Genomic DNA, 12741 nt, shown 5'->3' with positions numbered 1-12741 from the left:
AGAATCTTTTCCTTAGAGCTTTAAACAGGGTATATTAGTTTCCTAGAGTGGCTGTAACAAATTATCACAAAATGGGTGGCTTGAAAAAACAGAAATTTATTCTCTCACAGTTCAGGAGGCCAGAAGTCTGAAATTGAGATATCAGCAGTGTTGGTTCTTTCTGGAGGCTCTAAAGGAGAATCTATACCACACCTCTCTCCTAATTTCTGGTAATTGCCAGCAGTCCTTGTCGTCCCTTTGCATGTATCCATGTCACTCCAGTCTGCCTCCATCTTCATGTGGCCTTCTCCCCTGGGTATCTTCACATGGCCTTTGTAGAAGAACACCAGTAATTGGATTTAAGGCCCATCCTAATTCAGTAAGACCTCATTTTCACTTGGCTAATTACATCTGCAAAGACCCTCTCCCAAATAAGTTCACATTCTGAAGCTCCAGGTGGACATGAATTTTGGGGGGACACTATTTGATGCAGTAAAAGATGTGTATACGTTAGGCCTTTTTATATGCATTTGTCTACATATATATCACAGATATAAATAATTTTTACATCTATCAAATGAACTTGGATGGAGTCTGGATCTTTGCCAGAAATAAATGATTGAGAGTTATTCAAGGATCTTAGAGTTTGCAACCTGAAAACACAGGTAGGCAAAACGACAGAAGTGTCCAAAGAAAAAGAGAAAAGTTAAAAGTTCTTATAGTAAAAAGTACATTCTTGAGAATTACCAGTCCTGCATTCTAGGCCATAGGATTGGTCTAGATCATTTATCAGTTAGGATGATGGTGGTTTAAAAGATAGATGCCAGAGGTCTGGTCACGTTCGGTGGTCTGAATAACGGATCTCAGGTGAGTGTATATGTGAGTCCTATAGAGGGTAATTAGAGGATTACCTGGGGGTCCTTCTCAACAGTTCTCAATGATAAAGCACTATTCTAGGAATTAGAACATACTACTTCCCATACCACCTCCTATCCTGCCCATTCTGCCCATTCCGGAGTCTTTCTCTTTTTTAGGAATTTCTGTGACTACAGCTTCTGTTGTAGTTAACAGAGAGGCCACTCCAGCAGCATCCAATAAATCTTAAATCTTAGTCAAAGCAATGACTCCTTTTTCTATCATACAAAATCTCCAAGCATAGCATTATAATCAACAACTGAGGAATTTTGTAATTTTCTCAACTATCAATGATCTCTCAACACTTGCATTCTTAGCAATGATCATTGCAGGAATTTTGATTGTTTTTTAAAAATAATTTCTATACTAATTTTTGGATCTTCATTAGCTGGAGTTAATGAGTCCCAGGCTGGAATGTACCACAGCAAGGCACAACCCCCTCCCAGAACAATGCCTTCTTCAACAGCAGCTATGTTGCATTGAGGGTATCTGTTACTGTCTTACTTTTCATTCACTTCAACATCACTTGTCTCACCAACCTTCAGTACAGCTGCTTCATCTGAGTTTTGCCAGATGTTCATTTAGTTTTTCCTGTTCATATTCACTAGTTGTGATATCTAACTGCTTGATGATTTCATGAATACATTTTTCAGTTTGAGCCTTGTCACTGTTTCCTTTCAAGAGCAAGGCATTATCTTTTGTCGCAATGACCTCTCCAACTTTTCCTAAGTCATGAGGCTGAGTATCTCCAAGATTTAGAGTCAATCCTTCTCCAAACACTGCACCATCAGTAGCAATAGCCATGTCTTTAAGCTAGTTCTATTGTTACCAAAACCTGGAGCTCTGACTGCTATAATCTGAAGAGCACCTTTTAGCTTGTTCAAAATGAGTGTACTTAGAGCTTCTCTATCAATATCTTCAGAAGTTATGACCAAGAGCTTATGGTGAGCACTGGCAATTTCAAGAGCAGGTACACTAGAAATTTTCTTTTCACTCATTAGAACATAGGCATCTTGGAATTCACATTCATGACCTTTATTGTATTAATAAAGTATGGAGAAATATAACCTCTATCCAACTTCATGCCTTCAATAATTTCTAATTCATCATTCAGTGTTTTTCTATCCTTTACTGTGATGATGCCTTTTCTTCTGACCTTTTCACTGCATCAGAAATGATGTTACCAATTTCTTTGTCTCCATTTGCAAAAACTGTAGTAACTGGAGTAATTTCTTCAGGAATTGTCACAGGTTTAGACTGCTCTTAAGTTTAGCGGTTACAGCACAAATAGCTAACATCACACCTCTCCTGATTTTCACTGGATCAGCACCTTCGCTAATCCTCTGAAAGCCTTCTTTGGCAATAGAGCGTGACAGTATAGTCACAGTAGCGGTGCCATCCCCAGCCTCTTCATTCGTATCATTGACAACATCTTCAACAAGTTTAGTGCCAATATTTTTATATTTTCCTTTTAAGTCAATGGATTTCACAATGGTCATACAATCTTTTTTTACTTTGGGACTTCCTCAACTCTGTTCAATATCATTGCTCTTCCTTTTGGCCCCATATAATGACTACAGCATTGGCTAAAAGGTATTGAAGTATTGAGATTCAGGCATCTGCACCAAATTGTATATCTTTGGCATAAGCCTGAATGAGTTGAGGAGCCAGTGCCCTGGACACTGGCCTAACCTGGCAAAGGACTTCGTGTAATCAAAACATTTCTGCAGGGCAACTTCAGGGTGTGCAAGTGGGTGAGGCAGGCTGTGGGCGATGAGCGAGGGACAGGGTGAACAGGGCAATGAGCTTGTGAACTCCTAGATGGATAGTATTCTTTTAAATTGTTGCATTTAATTCCATAGATATAATCCATTTTTTCTATTCCTATATTTGTAAAATATTTAGGACATTTTCATTTCTTCACTATTTAAAAAAAATACAGAGTGAATGAATACCTCTAGACCTATTTTTGTGCATGTGTAAATATTTCTATTGGTGCTGAGAAGTAAAATTATTGGGTGCCTAAAAATTGTAGGTACTGTAAATTGACTCCAGTTAACATCAATTACTTTTTAAGTTTTAACTTCGATCGATTTGATAGATAAAAATATCTCATTATTGATTAAATTTGATCTTTACAGGTTATTAATATAGTTAAGCATCTTTCCATTTTTGATTACTTATGAATTTCAGATTTTGTCCTTTGTCCTTGCTATGGTGTTTGACTATTTCTTATTGATTTTTAGGAGTTTTTATATATTTGGTGTAATTATTTTATCGATTATATATGTGGCAAATGTTTCCTCCCAGTCTTTTGTTTTAACTTAATCATTATTATTACTTAAAGTTGTATTTGCTAGTAGGTGGAGTCACTGTGGGGAGTTAAACATTGGTGTGCATGTGCATATGGCCTTTTTGGATAATTCCATGTTTAAATAAGTTGTTGGAGGCAATTCTCATCTGGGAGTTCTGTCTTTCTTTCATACCAGGTTCGGGACAAACTTGCTCTGTTTCTCTCTCCTTCTTACCTTTGGCTCTGGTAGGTGGATAAGAGCCCAAATTGGACTTCAGGATGGAAATAACAGAACAACCTTTGACCTTCTTTGAACAGTAGGTACAGAGACCTGTCTGACATTGGAAAAATGAGTCCTCTATGTAGCTTGGCTTGGTTCACTAGAGTTCTATATTTGTGTTTTGGGACAAAGCTCTGGTTAATAGTGAAATGTTACTTTGTTTTGTTCATTTAGCATAACTCTCTTTCAGGGTCCTTGAAGAGAGGTGGCTGAATCCGGATATTCATGAGTCTCTGGTCAGATACCATCAACATATCACCCTTTACCCTCCCAAAGCATCCTGTTATTTTTAATGGAAATGGCATCAAAGGAAAAATTTATAGTAGGGGGAATGAGAGTTCGTTTGTAGGAAGGTAAGGACCCCTTAGAAATGAATAGAAGGAATAAAATGGACTCTAGTTGTTATAACAAGGGACTTGCAGAAGACAGGAAGAAAAGTGATTAAGAGCACTGGTGGGAGTATCTTGGAAGAGATAGGAGCAAGAAATGGGAGACAGAGATGAAGGGAAGTGAAGACGAGAGACATTACATAGAGATTTGGAGTTAAAGAGGAAGAGTAATGATAGATTTTTTTTTTAACATACTGAATGGAAGGAGAGGGAAAATCAACTGATTGAGTTTCCAGATGAAACTGATTTATCCTGGAAGAGGAGGCATCATCATCAGTCATGATTAAAGTAACAGTTGCCTCTTATTCTATACATGTCACAGGCACTCTACACCTGGATCAGTAAACCGTGGTCCATGGGTTACATCCAGCTCACCATCTGTTTGTAAGTTTTCATTGAAAAAACCACACCCACTTATTTACATTTCATTACATTTCACCCACTTAATTGCATTTCACAGAGGAGGAATCCAAGCCTTGGAAAGGTGAGGTCAGATCCATCAGGGCACAACTCTGTTCTTTTCCTACTATGCAGAGCTAGCCCGGCAAAGAGCAGCTGCTTAGAGACTGTTTGCTGATGGATGGATGATGTGACTGAACGAATGACCCATGTTTAGTGTAGAGCTTGATATCATAGGGATCTTTCTGGTGGCCTGTGGGTTAAGGCACTCACTTCCCTGGGAGGTGGTGGCCCTGTAAGGCCATACTCCCATAAGCTGTGTTCTGAGATGGCATCTCTCAAGTTTTAAGCAGCTAGGATGATGCAAAAGGGTCAAGGGCAGTCTTGAGAGGACAACCATGGATTGGCCAGGCCGGCACAAACCAGGCTGTTATTGTCTCTGAAAGATGATAGGCTTGGGGGCCTGATTTTGGGTAGTGCCAACTACAAAGTGCCAAGGGGAGAGAAGGGAGCTAGCAGTTCCCAATCCACAGGGCAGAGGTGCTGCACTCCATTAACGTTGAATCAGTGGGCCATATGGCAGGGCAGGGCCCTGAGCTGGGCCTACTAAACTCTGGGCTTTGACGATAAGGGGACAGAGCAGAGTCTACCTCAAGAGCTGGTTGTGCACAATGGAGCACAATTCTCTGGAACTGCTCCCAGGCTCAAGGCACTGCTGCAGCAACAGGAGACTGAAAGGGGCCCTCTATCTAAATTAAATGCCAAGTCTCTCATGGCTGGGTAGAAATAATTCAGGTCAACCAGGGGCAGGCAAGCAGAACTCCCAGGCTGTATGACCTGCCCTGGGTCATGCCTGCCTGCAGATTGCTTACTTACCAGTGGGGGAGATGACAATAAACCAAGTCTGACTGACAGTGACATGTACTGCGAATAGCAATACCATGCCTGGAGAAGGACCAATGTTGCAAATGAGAATAGGCTGGTCAGGAAAGGCTTCTATGAGATGAAACTGTTGGTACAAAGACTTGAAGCAGGAAGAGCTCGCCAGGCAGCAAACACAGCAATGTAAAGGCCCTGGGGCAGGAGTGTGCCTGGAGCCAATTAAGTGACAGGGAGCCCAGGAAGAGCTGAGGCCAGCAAGGTGACAAGCAGATGATCAGGGCCCTGAAGACTATAGGGAGGACTTTGTCTCTGTGAGTGAAGAAGGAACCTGAGCACAAGTGGTGCTTGGACTGACTTGGGTATTATCAGGATCCTTTTGGCTGTTCAGTGGGGAATAGACTGACTGTGGGAATGAAAGAAGGAAGGAGGGAACCAATGAATGAATGAATATATAGAGAGGGTGATGGGAACCAGAAGCTGAGCAGAGCTGCACACTCAGGAGACACCCGGAGGTGAGGGCAGTATGTGGATTGGTGACACTGACTGTGTCCTGCAGGTGCTTACATGGTGCCTCAAAGCCAGAGGTCAGCGCAGGGCCCTCCAAGAGCACATCCCACCAGATCCCTGGTACTGGCTTCACTTGACTGCCAAGGACTCTGAAGCTCAGAGAGTGACGGACCTTGTCGAGGTCACATGGCATAGTTACCAGATGTCAGGATGAGGATCCATGTCCTCTTGACCCCCAAATCAGGCTTTTGGGTCCCCAAGGGGTGGAAGCATCCCTACTCCTCTGACTCTCCAGGAACTCTTTCTGAGTCAATCGAATGGACAACTTCCGGGACACAGGCTGGTGGCCCTGCTCCACGGGAGGAATGTCCTTATACGCGGTCCTTGTAGATGTGTGGGTCTCCCCCAGACTCCCTAAGCAAGGCTGGAATTTACCACTCTTTCTATTTTAATAAAGACTATTCAAAGCCTTGAGCATTTATTTTCCCTAGAAAGATAATTACATGTCAAATACACCCATTACACAACTGACTAAAAATAACCCAGCCAAGTAGGCTTTGGGTAGGCTGATTCCGTGGTATGTGAGCTTAACACAGAAGACCTTGGAAGGGCATCACTAGGTGGTAATGCACATGGGTGTGCAGGCCAGGGGAGGGATTTCACTTCTAATATTAGTGCCCCTTCACAATTTATTTCACAACTATAAGTGGCATCTGTGAAAAAGCCAGACTTTTCTGTGTTCTAATAGAAGGACATTCCCAGCACTACCACAGGCCAGCACAGGAGGAACCAGATATTCTTGAGCTGAGAGGCTGCAGAGGGACATGGCCAACATAGAACTTGGGGAGCTCACATCAAAATGTGGACTTCAGAAATGTTGAGGGCCAGCATCTCCACCAGCAAAGATTTGTGGGAACGAAGAAGCCAATTGAGTTCTTAGATGGGCCCAATTCTTCTCACTGTCCAGCCTTTCTCAGTTACAGGCTGTGGGACCCCTGCAGGCTTTAGGTTTGCTCCCCTGAGCAAGCCTTTAGGCGTGGTGAGGTCCAGAGAGGTTAAGCAAGTTGCTTAGGATCATACTGTGAGATGGGACAGTGAGAACTCAGGCCTTGCTCTGCTCTCCTAGGCCCAGGGTCTTGCCCTTGTCAGGGCTGCAGCTTGGCCTGGGTTCAGACCAATCGAACTTGATTACCATGGGATTTGGTATATGTAGATCAAGGATTGGCCAACTATGACCCTCCAGCCAAATCTGGCCCACTGCCTACTTTTGTAAGTAGTTTTATTGGAACATTGTCCCATCCAACCATTTCTGTTTTGAGGTAGGACAGCTTGACCCCCAATAACAGCAGCCCAAGGAATTCTGCCCACTTAAGCCAGACTACTGCTAGAACCTGTAGGCTCAGTATGGGTTCATGCCCTGGTCTGGCAACCCCTTCATTCCCCAGGGGAGGCTCATATCAGAGTGCATGGCCCCTTTGCAAGGCTCTGAGGGTGGGCAGCCTGCAGAGGGTGGGGTGGGAGTGGAATGGCAGTGATAGCAAAGCATCAGGACCTAACTTACAGACCAGGTCATCCTGGTTGCTTTAGCAACCTATGACTTCTGGGGAAGGGGCCAACTTTCTGGGAGGGTCACAATGGTCCCTATGGAGCTCACCAAATTGTTTGTGCCCTCAAAGCAGAGAATTCTAGGACTCCAGAATGTTAACCATGGGAAGTCATGCTTCCCATGAGCCTCAGTTTCCCAGTCTGTAATGGGGTCAGATACAATGATTTCTGAGATCCTGCTCTGCTCTTGATCTCAATAAAGACCCTTAGGGCTCTGAACCCTTCTCTTCGACAACTGAGAAAACTGAGGCAGCAAGTTGTGACTTCTCTATAAAGTGAGGATGGTAATGGCACGTACTCCTCATCTCCCCATGCACATTGGATTGGAGTTGTGCAGATTGAAGAGATACCCAGGCTGTGATGGCCTCAACAGGGCTAGCACACACATTAAGAGCTCGAAAAGTGCACTCGTGAGACTGCCACTGGTGGTGTGACTGGCCAAGGTTGCAGAGAATGACCCCGCCCACCTGGCCCATGACCAAAGGAACTTCTGCCCCCTCCCCCTGGCTCAGTACCCCTTTCCTGGCTCAGTCAGTGGCTGCTTCTGTCCACACTTAACCCACCAACAGTCCTTTAGCAGCACTGTGCTAAAGGGCAGATCCCAAATTTAAATCCGCAACTTAACCACCTCCACACCACCATGTGGCCTGGCCACCAGCATGTCTGTTCCGGCCTCTAGGAAGTTCTCCTAAGGGGTCACCTTGCTTTACTTCTAGTCTACACAGCAGCCAGAGGTACCTTTTTGACTCAGAATCCAGATGATGTCACTCTCTTGCCTAAAGAGTCAGCAGCTCCCTGTGCAACCAAAATAACTTTTACACCTTGGCTTCTGCTTCCTCGTCTAACTACCAAATTCTTTTTTACTTGAGTCTAGAAGCCTGTTTTGCGTGTTTTTAAAACAGCTTTATCAAGGTGTAACTAACAATAAACTGGACATATTTAAAGTGTACATTTTGATATGTTTCAACATATATATGCACCTATGAAATATACTTATTATCAAAATAAGAAACCTATCCATTACCCTCAAAAACTTTTTTGTGCCCAATGCCCATTGGAACCCCTCCCTCATGCCCTTCCCTGTCCCTAGGGAACCACTAGTCTATAAAGATTAGTTTGTATTTTTTAGTGTGCATTTTATATAAATGGAATCACACAGTATATATTTTCAGTCTGGCTTTTTTCATTCAGCATAATTATTTTAGATTCATCCAAGTTGTTGCATGTACCAATAATTCATTTCTTTTTATTGTTGAATAATAGTCCAAGGTATGGAGAGACTACTGTTTGTTTATCCATTCATCAGTTGATGGATATTTGGTCATACCCACTTTTTGGCTATTATGAATTATACTGCTGTGTATATTTGTGTACAAGTTTTCATGTGTACGTATGTTTTCATTTCTCTTGGGGCAATACCTAGGGGTAGAATGGAATGGCTGGATCATATGATAGGTGTATGTTTAACCTATAAGAAATGATAACCATTTCATGTTCCCACTAACAACCTATGAAAGTTTCAGTTCCTCCTCATTCTCACAGGCACTTCATATGGTCAGTCATTTTAATTTTGGCCATCCCAGGAGGTGTGTAGTTATATGACATTTTGGTTTTAATTTGCATTTCTCTAATATGTAATGATACTGAGTATCATCCCTTTAAACAGGGTCTTTTGCAGAGCAAAAGTTTTTTTTTAATTAACTAATTTTTTATGGTGACATTTGTTAACAAAATCCAATAAGTTTCAACTATATACTTTAACAGTAAGGCTTATATATACTTAAACTGTGTGTTCACCTCCCATAGTTAGATTTCTTTCTGTTACCACATATTTGACTCCTTTACCCCGTCTACCGCCCCCCTTTCCCCCATCCCTTACTCTCAGGTAATCACTAGTCTATTGCTCACGTCCATGAGTCTCATACTCTTCCCCAAAATTGAAGAGGAGGCGATACTTCTGAACTGATTTTATGAGGTTAATATCTCCCTGATACCAAAACATGGTAAAGATAACACCAAAAGAGAAAACTACAGACCAATATCTCTCATGAACACAGATGCAAAAATCCTACATAAGGTACTAGTGAACCGAATACAGCAACAAATTAAGAAAATTATATACCACAATCAAGAGGGCTTCATCCCAGGGGCACAGGGATGCTTCAACATATGCAAATCGATTAATGTGATACACTATAGACAAATTAAAAATAAGATCATATCAATAGATGCAGAAAAAACCTTCAACAAGATACAGCATCCATTTATGATCAAAACACTTAACAAAATTGGTAGAGAAGGAAAGTATCTTAACATAATAAAGGCCATCTATGACAAACCCTCAGTCAACATTATACTTAATGGTGAAAAACAAAATCTTCCCTCTAAGATCAGGAACAAGGCAAGGCTGTCCACTATCGCCACTGTTATTCAGTATAACATTGGAGGTCCTAGTGAGTACAATCAGGCAAGAGAAACATATACAAAGCATCCAAATAGGAAACAAAGAAGTCACACTGTCACTATTTGCGGATGACATGATTCTCTATATAGGAAACCCTAAAGACTCCACAAGAACATTACTAGAAACAACAAGCAAATACAGTAAAGTTTCTGGATACAAAATCAATGTTCAAAAATCCATAGCACTCCTATCCTCTAATAATGAATTTCAGAAAAAGAAGTGGAAAAAATAATTCCTGTTGCAATTGCAATGAAAAGAATAAAATATCTAGGAATAAATCTAACAAACATGTGAAGGACTACATAATAAAAACTATTAGACCCTATTAAAAGAAATCAAGAAGATACAAAGAAATGGAAAGATATCCTGTGTCCTTGAATTGGAAGAATTAACATGGTTAAAATAACCATAATACCTAAAGCATTATACAGATTTAATGCAATCCCCATCAAAATCCCATCGGCATTTTTTAACGAAATAGAACAAAAAATCTTCAGATTTGTATGGAAGTACAAAAGACCCCGAATTGCCAATCCATCCTGAGGAAACAGAACGAGGCTGGAGGCATCACTCTGCCCAACTTCAAATTGTACTACAAAGTGACAGTAATCAAAACAGAATGGTATGGGCAGAAAAACAGACACACAGACCAGTGGAACAGAACAGAGAGTCCAGAAGTAAACCCATATTTATATGGGCAAATAATTTTTGACACAAAAGCCAAAAACATACAGTAGAGAAAGGAAAGCCTCTTCAATAAATGGTGCTGGGAAAATTGGAAAGCCACCTGCAGAAGAATGAAACTAGACTGTTGTCTATCACCACACACCAAAATTAACTCAAAATGGATTCAGGATCTGAATATAAGACCCGAAACAATAAAGGGCATAGAGGAAAACATAGGAACTAAGCTCAAGGACCTTGGATTTAAAGAGGATTTTATGAATTTGACCTCAAAGGCAAGGGAAGTAAAAGCAAAAATAATGAATGGGACTACGTCAAACTAAAAAGCTTCTTTCTGCACAGCAAAAGAAACTGTCAACAAGGTAAAGATACAACCATCTAAATGGAAAAATATATTTGCAAGCAACACCTCTGATAAAGGTCAAACAATAGATTTTTGGCTAAAGAAGCAGTGATACATATATACGATGGAATATTACTCAGTCATAAAAAGAGATGAAATACTGCCACTTGCAACAACATGGATGGACCTCGAGATAATCATGCTAAGCAAAATAAGTCAGACAGAAAAAGTCTGTCTTTTTCTGAAAACCACACGATAGTATTTATATGTGGGATATAAACCCAAAAGCAACAAAGAAACAGGACAAACAGAGACTCATGGACGTGAACAATAGACTAGTGATTACCTGAGGGTAAAGGATGGGGGGGAGGGGAAGTATATGTGGTAAAAGGTATCAAATACGTGGTGACAATAAAGAATTAAAAATAAACAAATACGATTTTTTTAAAAAAAGAAAAAAAGGAAAATTTAGAGTAGTACAGAAGTATCCAGCAAAGTAAAATTTATGATGTCTGGCATCCAATGAAGTTTTGAGGCATAAAAAGAAGCAAAAAATATGACCCTTATGAAAGGAAAAATTAATCAATCAAAATTGACCTAAAATAGACACTGATACTAGAATTAGCCGAAAGGCTATTTAAAGTTATTATAACTGTATTTTTTATGTTTGACAGTCCATGTTTAGACATGAAAGATATTTTTAAAAATTAAAGTTGTAAAGATAATTCTAATGCAATCATAAAAATATTAAAATAATTCTAAAAAGATTAGAAATAGAAAAAAAAATGAAACAAAGGACCAATGGGACAGATTGAAAAAAAACAGATTTAAATAGTCAAATTGAATTTAAATGGCCTAAATACCCCTAACTAAAGGAAATCCTTGTCAGATTAGATGTTTTTAAAAGCAAGAACTTTGTGCTGCCTATAAGAAATGTTTTAAATCAAAGACATTACAAAAAAAGAAAACTATAGGCCAATATCTCTTATGAATATTGATGCAAAAATCCTCAACAAAATATTAGCGAACCAAATTCAGCAATACATTAAAAATATCATACACGTTGATCAAGTGGGATTTATTCCCGTGATGCAAGATTGGTACAATAACTGCAAATCAATTAATGTGATATACCACATTAACAAATCAAAAGATAAAAACTATATGATCATATCAGTAGATACAGAGAAAGCATTCGACAAATTCCAGCATCCATTTATGATAAAACTCTCAGCAAAGTGGGAATAGAGGGAACATACCTCAACATAATAAAGGCCATATATGACACACCTACAGCTAACATCATACTCAATGGAGAAAGGCTAAAAGCGTTTTCCTTAAGATCAAGACAAGGATGCCCACTTTCACCACTCCTTTTCAACATTGTATTGGAAGTCTTAGCCACAGCAATAAGACAAGAAAGATAAATAAGAGGCATCTGAATTGGAAAGGAAGAAGTAAAACTCTCCTTATTTGCCGATAACATGATACTATATATTGAGAACCCTAAAGATTTCACCAAAAACAAACAAACAAACAAACAAAAAACCTGTTAGAACTGATCAATGAATTCAGTAAAGTAGTAGGTTACAAAATAAATATTCAGAAGTCAGTGGCATTTTTATACACCAATGATGAACTTCAGAAAGAGAAATTAAGAAAACAATCCCATTTACAATGGCATCAAAAACTATAAAATATTTAGGAATCAAATTAACCAAGGAGGTAAAAGACCTGTTCTCAGAAAATTATAAGTCATTGAAAAAAGAAATTGAAGTTACAAATAGATGGAAGTATATCCCATGCTCATGGGTAGGAAGAATCAACATCATTTAAATGGCCATACTACCCAAAGCAATCTATAGTTTCAATGCAATCCCTACCAAAATACCAATGGCATTTTTCAGAGAGATAGAACAAATAATCCTAAAATTTATGTGGAACCATAAAAGACTCCAAATAGCCACGGCAATCTTGAGAAAGAAGAGCAAAGTTGGAGGT

The 12741-nt window shown here is 39.9% G+C and overlaps 1 pseudogene; it reads right to left on the bottom strand.

The window, feature by feature from the left end:
- Positions 1-768: 768 nt before the first annotated feature.
- On the bottom strand, positions 769-2616 carry LOC105297296 (annotated as a pseudogene).
- Between the last annotated feature and the right edge of the window lie 10125 nt (positions 2617-12741).

Source organism: Pteropus vampyrus, unplaced genomic scaffold, assembly GCF_000151845.1.
Source record: "Pteropus vampyrus isolate Shadow unplaced genomic scaffold, Pvam_2.0 Scaffold137, whole genome shotgun sequence".
Taxonomy (NCBI): Eukaryota; Metazoa; Chordata; class Mammalia; order Chiroptera; family Pteropodidae; genus Pteropus; species Pteropus vampyrus.
This window is presented reverse-complemented; position numbering and strand designations above follow the sequence as displayed.